At 33.6% G+C, this 13,140-nt stretch overlaps 1 long non-coding RNA gene across 1 annotated transcript in view; it reads right to left on the bottom strand.

Moving 5' to 3' along the window:
* Window positions 1-3,592: 3,592 nt before the first annotated feature.
* Window positions 3,593-13,140, bottom strand: part of LOC139430714 (uncharacterized) — a 32,741-nt gene continuing 23,193 nt past the window's right edge. The window contains exon 3 of the long non-coding RNA XR_011641099.1: window positions 3,593-4,596. This is a non-coding gene — a long non-coding RNA (uncharacterized lncRNA). The remainder of the gene's footprint in view (window positions 4,597-13,140) is intronic.

The raw sequence follows: 13,140 nt of genomic DNA, 5'->3' as shown, positions 1-13,140 counted from the left end.
ACCTTTACCTACCAGACAGCATGAAAATCTCTAAAAACGATAAAATGTCGCTTAGTCAAGTGATGTATAACGCTGTCCAATTATCATGATATCTCAATTATTGTTTGGGATATAATTTCCTTCGTTTTCAATATAACCTCTAATTATCTAACATGATACCTTTTATTACCTTAATTTAACGTGCCAGTTTTGAACAAAACAAGGTTTGATTTTCTATATTTTTCTAGTTTACTTTTTTTGTCTTATATATTTTAACATGACAATTATTTTCATTGATGATGAGTCAAATGGTTGTTGGACAGTGAAAACCGCTTCGAGATTATTTACGATCCATTACGCGAGTCACCGTCCGGTTGGAAATAAACAACACCATATGTTTATTAGCGCCGCATTCTCCACTAAATAATATCTTAATTGCGGCTTATCCGAGGCGATAATTTACGCCCCCGTGTTGCTCATTTTAAATAGTCCACATTATGCCGAAATAATCACCGGATCTATTGCCTATAAACCAATTTTCGGCAGTGTCATTAACACAGAATGGATACAAAGAGAAAAATTGGTGCCAACAGATAATGCCCATCTATATATCTATAACGTGTAATTTCCAGCTTTCTATTTCCGCGAGTTTATAAAAGTTACGCTTTCAACGACAATAACGATTAAAAGCAAATTTGAAATTATCATCATCGTTTTCGTTTTCTCTAATGTAAGTATTTTCTGCATGTGTCATATGTTAAGCGACATTTAAGTTTAGAAAAAAAAAACAAGTAATTAATCACCTATCACAATAGATTGATGGAATAAAGTGGTATTTTTAGAATCAGATTCGCTTTCACAAGATTAAATTAAAATAAAAGATTCTTTTTTTAACTTTTCATTAATTTTAGTTGTAATTTCCACTTTAGGGAGTGTTTGGGTTTTGGTGGCATGCAACAATCACATGGGTCGACCATAAATTATGTAAGGGCTTTGTGTCCAAGGTATAGGTCCCATTCACACGACGAAGACGATAGGGTTCATTAAATCCGTTATCGCGGCTCTCAAGTCGCCCCTGTATAGTAGCGCCCTCGGAAAACTTTTAAATTTATTTCACTTATCGCCCTTCCCTTCGGTTATAAAGCTTCGCGCGCAAAGGGAAAAGTCGAAAATCGGCTTACTTTGCAGTTTTCGGTCGTGTTACTAATACTACACTTTTAAAGTTCATTAAGAAAAAAAATGTTTTGAATTTGAAACGGTGATTAAATCTTTTTTCTATTTTTTATTCTTGCTTCGTTGGAGTTTTAAGAACGGGAAACGAGCTTAGGTTGGGTTGTAATGGATGACCAAGCGTGAGATGGGAGAAAAAGAAAAATAAAAAAAAGAAAGAAAAAAAAAGGAAGAGGACAACGGGCTCAAAGAGTGAAGTACTGCAGCGGCGTCGTCGTCGTAAGCGGGACCCGGGCAAGAGATCGGATTAAGTAACACAATAGGATGACGCGATACTTTAATTTATGGCCGAGTCGGGCATTACGTTGATCCCTGGAGTTATTTCGCGCCGGTTTCGAGACCGAACCACGGTAGGTGGTGGAGCGGTACTCGCCCGAGTCGCTCGTGTGAGAGCTTGAAATCCGATAACGTAATATACCCCGTTCATATACCCAAGATTAACAAGAAAAAAATTCTTTGAGGAAAAAGAACTAAAAAATAAATAAAAATTCTTTCGGAAATTTTCGACTGAAAATTCCAAGAATTTGTTTCTGAAAAATTTCATTGATATTCTTGTAGTCACTTTATTAATTTTGCCATTTATATTCGCCGACAACAAAATAATGAATCATTATGTACGTATGCATATATTAACAACATTTGTAAGCTTTAAGATATTGTATGTAATTTAGTTATGAAGAATAATAATTGAAACATATGTCAACAGAAATTTTGCGTTTATAAAAGATCGATTTAGCAACGTGGAGAATGTTGTTTATATTGAAGATAATCTCTGATTACTGTTTATTACCTTATTTGTTGCTAACTTCAAAAGTTAAAGAATACAGAACTGAAAGTGCATCTTTCGAAAAGATCTCCAAATTGATTTTTTTTAATTTTGACATAATTTCTCTAAGTAGTAAGCAACAATATTTTCAACGTCTACAATAGCTTTTTGAAAATCAATGTCTAATTGATCATGCCACGCGAAACAATGAAGTAAAAAAGTTCTTAAAAGACATACAAAACGGCCTCAACACCAAAACCTAATATTAATAACCTCTATATTTATCCTAAATTCATTAGAGCAAGAAAGAAATGGCAAACCAATAGAATTCCTAGTGATAAAACTAAATTAAATAAAATAACAGCCGAATTAAGAGCATTAACAGATAGCCACAAAGATAATACTATTCAAAATTGCTTAAAAGACCTTACTGACGATGCCAGTACTGATTATTCTCTGTGGAAGGCAACAAGAAAGCTTAAAGTTCCAAAAACACATACACCTCCAATTCGAAATAATAATGGAAATTGGGCTAAGAGTAATCAAGAAAAGTTAATTTGTTTGCTGAACATCTAAAAGAAACTTTTACATCAGACAGTCCAACAACTATGCTAAATAGTGTCCCTAGCGTAATTCAAAGTGATCAGCAGAGTAATATACCATGTGTAAGAATGAAAGAACTGTATTATGACATACAAAACTAAATATGAAGAAATCAGTAGGTTATGACCTAATTAATGGAAAAACATTGAAACATCTACCAAAACGGGCGATTACAAAACTATTACACATAATTAATGCTGCTTTTAAACAGAAATACTTCCCAAGCATATGAAAAGTTGATGAAATAATAATGATACCAAAACCTGGTAAACCCCCCAGATGTTACATCATACAGGCCAACCTCACTATTACCCTTACTATCAAAACTGCTTGAAAAATTACTATTAAACAGACTAAAACCTGTCTTAGAAGAAAAAGCTCTAATACCACCACATCAATTTGCGTTTCGGAATAAACATGCAACAATAGATCAAGTGCATAGAATAACGAATGCTATCCAAATAGCAATGGAAGAAAATAAAGTCTGCACCGCCGTATTTCTGGATGTTGCACATTATCAAGTTTAATTTGGTGTTAAAAATAAATAATTAATTACTATGTATTTACTAGGTGTTATACAATTGTGCTATGCATAATACATAAAAAAAAGGAATTCCACGCGAAGTGTGAAAACTGAAGAAGATTTGGAGAAAATCTTGCAGAATCTTGATCAGATTGAAGCAAATTTCAAAGCTTGTTGTTTTGAACCATCTTAGGTGAATATAGAGGCAAGTCAATCTGTAATAACTGGAGTTCATATTGTTAATCCACCAATGAAGGACATAGGTGTAAGGTATACAATAAATTTCGTAACACTAAAAAGATTCCAAAACTTACTTTAGAATTTCGCCATTAGTTTAACAATATAATAGTTTCTGCTGTTCAAAAAAAATTTTATTTTCAACTTGTACGTTACTCTACAAGTATCATTTTATTTACATTTAATTTACTTTAATTCTAAAATGTAACATGTTTAAATTATCAAAAATTCAACTTTTGTAGCTATTCTGAAGATGTCTGCTAGAACAGACATTACTGGCTTACTAACCAGTAAATGTGCAAAACTCACAAAAAACCTTTGTTACCTCTAAATTAAAGAAAAAATTGGTTAAAAAATGGACAACAACATCAACTTCGACTAATTATTATTACTTTTATTTGGTGTATTTAGCCGCAATAAATAAATTGTTATTGTTTTATATGAATTGAATATTCGTAAATATTGTACATATAGGGAAAGTACTTTTTAAATAAGAAAGCACAATCCAAGAGTTTCTAATTCCCTTTCTTTCCCTTAGGTGAATCAAATTTTTCGGTTTTAACATTCATGAACATTTCTACTTGCTTCAGGACATGGTTGGATTATATTAATCGAAAACTTGCCGATACTATGTCTATATTAGGATTTAATGGTATCGATAGCAAAGAAGACGATGCAAATGGTGAAAGTAATTGACCGATAAACTCGGATAATTGCATAAACTTCGTCGCTTTAAGCAGGTTTGTTATAAACGCAATAAACGTGTAATTTCTATTCCTTTTTCAAAAAATCCATAATAAGCTAAAAGTAAATATGCAAGCTTTGTCATTCTAAAAATATTTCATTATGTTTCGGAATGTTCTCTTTTTCAATACAATTATTTAATTGTTTTAATGGATGTGTAAGGCGAAGGTAAACAATACAAGTAATGTTTTTGGGGGTTTCGAAGTGCTGGTGGTGGATGAGTTGGGATGCTGCGAGGGTTGAGGGATTTAATATCGGGACGCCGAAGTCGACTTCTGTGACAACCATAAATAACACTGTCTAAACGTTATTTTTGGGAAAAGGCTAACGACATTCCTCGAGCAGTCGTTATCAGACGAGGCGCGCAATATCGGGCCACTGTCAGCAGCGGATTCCAGCTCCAGGAATGCGGATATTGCGGGGACGAGCGGCTGCCTCTGCGCGTTCCTGCTGCCACCCTCTCTGCCAGAGGAACGAACACCCCTGGTTATCCTCCCTCATAGCAATGATACATCTAAAAACACAAAAAAAACTAACTACACCTATAGAATTAAAATAATTTTTTAAATTATAATAAATTTTATCATTATTTTATTAATCCTATAGTATAATTTCAAAAGCTACTTGTCTTTCCAACAAATCTTGAATAAGTTAGTATAACGCCTAAATTTTAATTAGAAATCATATATTCATGACATTTTTTTTGAGTATAAAGTAATAATTTCTTTCAAAGGTTTCATTTGCAGTAACTTTCACTTAAAATCCAATATACAAAAATATATTTCCCCTTAACTTTGTCCCATATAAAATGTAGCGTGTCTGAATATTTTTAGTTTTAAGTGTAATGTTAGTTCTAGTGACAGTGGTAGGACTAGTTAACATAAGATATCATTATGTTACATATTTTTATTGAACTAAAACTAGAACTAACACTAGACCTAGAACTAGAATCATTCGGGTTTAGCCGTCTTGAGAGACGTGCGGCTAAATCCGAATGTTTCTAGTTCTAAGTCTAGTGTTAGTTCTAGTTTTACACTATCACCAGAACTAACACAAGACCAAGAACTAGAATCATTCGGGTTTAGCCGTCTTGAGAGACGTGCGGCTAAATCCGAATGTTTCTAGTTCTAAGTCTAGTGTTAGTTTTAATTGTTATTCAGCGTTAGATTGTGGTATATTTTTATTGAACGAAAACCATAACTAATACTAGACCTAGCACCAGAAACATTGGTTACAGCATTTATATATTGCGAGTTATGTGATATTCCCGGTATAAACATATGTTTTGGTGGTGGTTTATTGATTTATTCCATCTTCTTGTTTGGCGTGTGAATGTTTGATAAATAATTAGCAAGCGATTACAAGCGGTACGGAGAAAGACGTGCGGCGATACATCACGCTCGCATGAGGATTAACACCCCTTTGGGGTTGATTTACCCCCCTACGCTTCGTGCTCGCACATGCACCGAGGGTAAACTAAACGTAACCCTAAGAGTTATCTTGCGCGAACAAACGTTTGCCCGGGGGGGCGAAGTACCAATTTTAGATTACCCTAACGACGTATCGAAGTAAAATACGGCTTTAATTCACGTTACACAAAACTTAAAGTTTAGACAACAAGCGATTAGAATAATTTTTTATAAAATTCAAAACGAAATTTCATAGTTCATTAAACTAAAATGCAATAACTAACCCCCTCGATGTGAATCCTCTGGTTTTTGAAAAATCCTTAAGAGTCCACAGCGTGATCCCACGAGAGATCGAACGGAACCGTCTGCTGCTGCCCAATCGGTAGATTTACGACCGCTCCCTAATAGTAATAAGACGATAAAGGAACGAGAAGAGGAAACGTAAAAGGAGGAGAGAACAGCAAAAAAAAAGGGACCGTCCAGTTGTGCCCGTAAAGTGCGCTCCGACACTATATCATCCGCGAACATAATGGAAGAATGAATGCCCTTCGGATTTATGTCATCCCCTACATCGCATTCCTCGATATCGGAATAAAAACCAAAACGATGCTTACGTACAGCTAACTAAAAAATAAAGCTCTAAAATCAAAAAGAAATTAAAAAGAAAAGTTAATTTTTTTTTATCTTAACAAAGTTATAAAGATAAGAAGAACACAAAGACATCGTAGAATGGAAAATCTGATCAATCTTAACGATAGTTGTAATGGGTATGGGGCTATCTCAATCCATTCGACGTGTGCGCCCCAATCTGTAGATCGTCTCGCTTTGGAGCCCCAATTTCACATACTATACATACAAAGTGGATGAATTTCGGATGGGCTGTGTGGAGCTTGCAAAAATTGGAGACCTGTGGAGCACGGGACGCCGTTACGCTCCGACGGTAAGCGGCGGTAACGGCGCCGGGGGTGATCCCGGGAAACTCGTTGGAAACGAGAATTACACCCCATAACTGAGGTGACTTGATTTTACGAGATGTGCCATTTTCCGACCCCCTTTTCCATCCTTATTTTTACGGTTTCTTCCTTAATGTATTACTTCTACACATTAAATTCTTTATGTAAAAAATCGTTTTTTAATACTACTCAAAAATGATTTCTTTCACATCTTATTGTTAGTTAAGTTAATTTATAATGGAAAATCTAGTTTTTAGTTAATGCAAAAACGTGTTTTGAGTAACGATCGTTCGAGTAAAATATTAAATCGGGCTGTGATCCGCGTCGACGGTGAACAAGCTCGCTAATTAGTCCGCTCATTATTTCCCATTAAACCGTTGGCGACCGTGCGAAAACTCCGTGTTATTTAAAATTAGCGCTGATTGGGAAATATTAACCCCGGAAACGGGGAGATGGTACCCGCCTATTTGTTTCGCATCCGCTTCGACACGAACGCATTAATGGATTTGGGATTTATTTCGCGCCGCCGTAATTATTGCCCGGATATCCGCCAAACAGTCCTGAGGGATCACTTTGCAGATACTAATAGTTGTTAAATGTGTTATTAACCTTACCAATCCTACCAAAAAAAATATCTCCATAAAACTTGTTTTTTAAATTTTCTTTGATTTCACTTCTATTTCATTATTCAGCATAAGTAAATTTTTAGTTTAAGTAAAAGCTTGTTAACTCATATATACAGGGTAATTCAAATTCGACCCCCACCATTGGGTTCTCAGAAACCATAAGATACAGAAATGGTTAAATGGGGGCAAAGTTGTGTATCTTAGAGCTCATCATTTTTCAACTAACTTTTTGGATCTAGTCGTTTTAGTTTTTAAAATATGGCCGAAAAACAAAAAAAATACTTTTTCGTTTTTGAAAAACTTCTGATAACATCTACTAGAAACTTTCTCCGACGATATCCGGCTTTGGCCGGATATCAAAAACCTATTACTTAGTACTCCACCATTAACAGGAATATTAGTATCTCTTTTAGGTGTTGGACACTGCAGATAATAATCAAGTTCAACCCCAATAGGACTTTTTTCATTGAATACAACTTTATTTATATCAGGTTTGTCATTAGCAACCTCATTGTAACAATCCCAATACGATATATAGAATCTCTTGTTACAAGTTCGTCTAGTTTTCTTGTCTTCGCTTGTAATTCATCATCACATTCATTACTAACAGAATCACTTTCGATTATTAATTAAAGTATCCTCTTTTTAATGCAAAAAGTCGCTTTGGAAAATCACTTTTAGTTCTTGAGAAATACATTTTTGAAATAATCGACAATTTTTCGAATTTTGAAATTTTCGCCGATAAAATTTTAATAATTCGTATAAAATCGGTTTCTTGGAACATGAGTATGAAAATTTCTCAAAATGTTAATAAAAGTGTCCTCTTTCCAATGAACCAACACGTTTTGAAAAATAACTGTTAGTTTTTGAGAAAACAATATTTGAAGTTTTGATAAAATTTTGAATGTTGCAATTTTCATCCGATAACTTTCAAAAATCGCTATAAAATTAATTTCTTGAAGCATCCTTGTGGAAATATCACCAATTATTAATTAAAGTATTCTCTTTTTAATGCAACAAGCCGTTTTGAAAAATCACTTTTAGTTCTTGAGAAATAAATTTTTGAAATAATCGACAATTTTTTCGAATTTTGCAATTTTCGCCGATTAAATTTTAATAATTCGTATAAAATCGATTTCTTGGAACAGGAGTATGAAAATTTCCCGAAATGTTAATAAAAGTGTCCTCTTTCCAATGAACCAACACGTTTTGAAAAATAACTGTTAGTTTTTGAGAAAACAATATTTGAAGTTTTGATAAAATTTTTAATGTTGCAATTTTCATCCGATAACTTTCAAAAGTCGCTATAAAATTAATTTCTTGAAGGATCCTTGTGGAAATATCACCAATTATTAATTAAAGTATTCTCTTTTTAATGCAACAAGCCGTTTTGAAAAATCACTTTTAGTTCTTGAGAAATAAATTTTTGAAATAATCGACAATTTTTTGGAATTTTGCAATTTTCGCCGATTCAATTTTAATAATTCGTATAAAATCGATTTCTTGGAACATGAGTATGAAAATTTCCCAAAATGTTAATAAAAGTGTCCTCTTTCCAATGAACCAACACGTTTTGAAAAATAACTGTTAGTTTTTGAGAAAACAATATTTGAAGTTTTGATAAAATTTTTAATGTTGCAATTTTCATCCGATAACTTTCAAAAATCGCTATAAAATTAATTTCTTGAAGGATCCTTGTGGAAATATCACCAATTATTAATTAAAGTATTCTCTTTTTAATGCAACAAGCCGTTTTGAAAAATCACTTTTAGTTCTTGAGAAATAAATTTTTGAAATAATCGACAATTTTCTCGAATTTTGCAATTTTCGCCGATTAAATTTTAATAATTCGTATAAAATCGATTTCTTGGAGTATGAGCATGAAAATTTACCAAAATGTTAATAAAAGAGTCCTCTTTCCAATGAACTAATACGTTTTGAAAAATAACTTTTAGTTTTTGAGAAAATAATATTTGAAGTTTTGATAAAATTTTTAATGTTGCAATTTTCATCGATAACTTTCAAAATTCGCTATAAAATTGATTTCTTGAAGGATCCTTGTAGAAACATCACCAATTATTAATTAAAGTATCCTTTTTTTAGAGTTGCTTCGTTAGTTAAATCAGCATCAAAAAAGTTCATTTTGTATCTTGGATCCAAATAAGTTGACATATCTTATCAGCCTTCTTATTAATTTCATTTTTATTCAAATATCGCAATAATGTGACAATATAGAGTATCACATCAGAAATGCCGGTATCCGGCTTTTCGCAAAATCACTATCCGTTCCATCACTACTTAAATCACATGTTATAATATGGATTAATTTCCATTAAATAGTGTTTTGGCTACAAAACCTGTCATGGCATTCAAATAACTATTTTGACACATAATTTGATAATTTTCTGAGTACATCAAGTATTACATATGATTGACCGTATATTGAAGGGTAGATTTCAATAATGAAATTATGTATATGCAAGGTATTGTTATATTTAAAAATCCAAGGTGTTTCATAATACCAGAAAAACGATAAATATGATAATATTGCCTAATATTAGTCTTATCCAGATTTTTGTTCCAATCTGTATATAAGTAAAAGGGGATGTATTTAATTAAGCCCAACATTTTGAACACATCTATTGAATAGGGAACACTGCGCACATTAGTCAGTGTGTTGTTCACAAATAATTAGACAGCAACAAACCCAAATATGCTTCAAGAGACTCCATTACAACCACAGAAAGTGACAGTACATTTTTTCAGCCATAAAATGATCGAGTTCGTTATCGTGCAATGTTGGAACACTACTTTTGGCCAGAATTGGATTTGACATCAGCGATATGTGGTTCCAAAAAGGTGATGCCACACATCTGTCCCAACAATTGATCTATTGAACAGGAAGTTCGGTAATCTTGTAATCTCGAGAAATGGTCCACCTCGCTCTTGCGATTTAATGCCGTTAGATTTCTTTTTATGGAGTTACGTTAAGTCGTTCGTTTATGACAACAAGCAATAATGTTAGAAGACCTTAGGGACATAAATAAGTGACACACCCATGTACTAAGCGTGTTTTATTACAAAAATCACTGGTAAAAACAAAAAAAAGTGTAAATATGTCAAAAAAATCAATAAGATAATTTTGTGTTAACAAAGAAAACCACCAACATAACTTTACTTTACTAGGGTATTAACACATATGAAAATATATCAGAATCAGTATATCACGGAATATTAGTATTTTTTCTAAGATGTTCCAAAAGAGAATAACAACAAAATTTCTCCCTACACCTCTTCACAAATAATCTTTTTAATGTATATTGTGTAAGACGGTTTTTGATGGTTCAAGGTAAGAAAGAGGATAATGTTTGCGCCCCACCAGAGGGCGAACGATATTAGGAAGATGCGTTATGGGGACACCGTTATATGTCCCATGTCGATCGTTGCGACGGTGAAGGGAATAAGCCGACGTTCCGAAGGAGTCGTGGAGCCCCTGGTGGTAGAAGGCGGTGGAGCCTCGGTGTAATATGTGGCGATGCCTAGCTGTAAATATCCGGCCAGATCCTCGGGGCGCCCCACATATCAGACCGGGATTCCGGGTGCGACGTTTCCTAGCTATTGCAACTCCGGGGATCATCCATAGAATTCCTTATAAATAAAAGTAAAAAAAAATGTATAAAAATTTTTAGAAATCACTTCCCATTTTTGAAAAAGAAAGAATTATTTTAATCGTACAAAATAAAGAAGGTAATTTATATTTACGAGTATTGGTAGGGTAAATTCTTGTATGTGTAATACGACACTTCTTCGTACTCGACGCCCTCGGTTGGCATAAATGCAAGGAAAAAAAAGGAATAAAACCAAGGGGGACACGTGGAGAGGAGTCGATCGTAAAATTTCCGATTCACTGGCAATAATCGTGTGGTAGTTAGCGACGTTCCATGACATGGGTTGTAAGTTTTAAGATATCCCGTCGACCCTCTACGCACATTTACTTCCATCAGAAAGTATTTAAAATAACTTTTTATAAATAAATCATATTTTTTTAATCGTACGATTCAAATTAAATTAACAGTAATTAAGAAAATGAAATATTTTAAAACAACCATTCAGATTCGTTTTAAGTTCTTCCCAGTAGAATTTTTTTTCCCTCAGCTTCCGCTCGCACCTGCAATCGTACACAGTTTCTCACTTACGCGATACGCGCGTTAACGTTTTATTCAAATCAACCAAAAAAAAAAAGAAAAAAATTCTGATACTCGAAACGAGTGAAGAAGAGGAGAAGAATCCTTCGTTAATGCGAATAATCGCGGTGCGCGATTTTTTATCGCAGCGCGTTCAGCTGCATCAGTGCGGAATTTATACCGGCCGTTTTAATTTCGCGGGCGACATTCTTCCATCCGGACCCCGGAGGGAGTCTCTCTCTTCGACGATTCGTTTCTAGGAAAACTCTTCTCTTCGGAATCCTGCGGCGTCGAACCCGACCCCGTTGAAGGATTTATGCCGTATAGATACGCAAGAACGAGCGCCCGAGGAGAAATATGACGCGGGATAGCGAAAAACGACAATGAGAAGAAGAAAAAGGGTTTTCGTGATGTGTGGCGACGATTATATTGTATCGAAGTGGGAATTTAACATAAATTCCATATAGAAATTAATTATGGTTTATCAATCAAACAAAAGACTTAATCAATAATATATATTTTTAATGAAAATTTAAATTTAAAAATACGAGGTTTTAGTCAAAAATTTTGGACGATTTTAAACAAATACATTTTTGAACACAAAATTAAAAATAGTTTGCTATGCGAACCATGATGTTCTGTTGTTGGCGGATGAAGATAATACTCAGGGGATGCTGCTCACTTCGAAAAAACAGCAACAAAATTTAACACAAACATCTCAGTGTCAAAAGCAAGAACACTAAGAATAGTAAGGGACCACGCTGTTGCAAATTGGCAGCAATAAAATTAAATTGTGTAAATATTACTAGTAGCAGGAACCTCCAAGTAAAAGGGGTAACCTGTGGAACATAATATGACAAAACAAATACAGGGTGAGCCAAATTTTGCACTTTTAAAGGGCAACTCATAAAAAACTTAATGGCGAAAACCGCATATCGATATCTCTTATGGTTTCAGAAATACAGGGCGTTTTTCAAAAAACTAACTTTTTTCTTATTGATAAATCTTCCTTTCTGTGAAAAGATTTCCAAAGCAACTTTTTATGTAGAATTCGATGGAATAAGTTAGCTCTCCCTCAAAGCAATATTTTAGTGGTTATTGACATAAAAATGATTTTTTTTTAAATGAAACCCCCTATATATTTCTGCAAATTCGATGAGAGCATAAAATTTCCTCTCCAAAAATATAGCACACTTGATACCTCGTTCAAGTCTTCTTTGAAATATACAACTTTAAAACTTAAATGCGCATATTTTGAAAAAGTAGGCTTTGGAAATAAAAGAAAAACGAGATTATATTTATAAGTACATAGTATACTTTTTTGAAAAATGCCCTGTATCTCTGAAACCATAAGAGATATCGATATGCGGTTTTCGCCATTAAGTTTTTTATAAAAATCGAGCCTGAGACACTGATATCAATTTTTCCTCTATCTCTTATAGAAAGAGGAGTTTCCCTTTAAAAGTGCCAAATTTGGCCCACCCTGTGCAGTGTGTTAATTAATAATCAGTATTCGTCGTCGGTATTGCAATACGCAAATCGCTTATATATACCAATACTGTGATATTGGTTGCATACTTGCAAGATGACGTCGGCTACGATAATTAATTAACACACTATTATACTCTGTTTTTAAACCAGGAGGAGTAAACGCGAAAGTCAGATTTACACTAGGAAAAATCACCAGAAAATATCACTAGATATTTTGGCGGTAAATTTAAATTAATAATTATTATTATTTATTTATTTACTTATTATTGTATTTATTTTCGTTTGTTATCGTCAATACTAAACATACAAATTAACATTGAAGTGTATTTATTTCAAAATATAATAAAGAAGGGTTTAGGAACACAAAATATACAATAATGACACGAAACTGTCGA

This window comes from Onthophagus taurus, chromosome 7, assembly GCF_036711975.1.
Source record: "Onthophagus taurus isolate NC chromosome 7, IU_Otau_3.0, whole genome shotgun sequence".
Classification (NCBI taxonomy): domain Eukaryota; kingdom Metazoa; phylum Arthropoda; class Insecta; order Coleoptera; family Scarabaeidae; genus Onthophagus; species Onthophagus taurus.
This window is presented reverse-complemented; position numbering and strand designations above follow the sequence as displayed.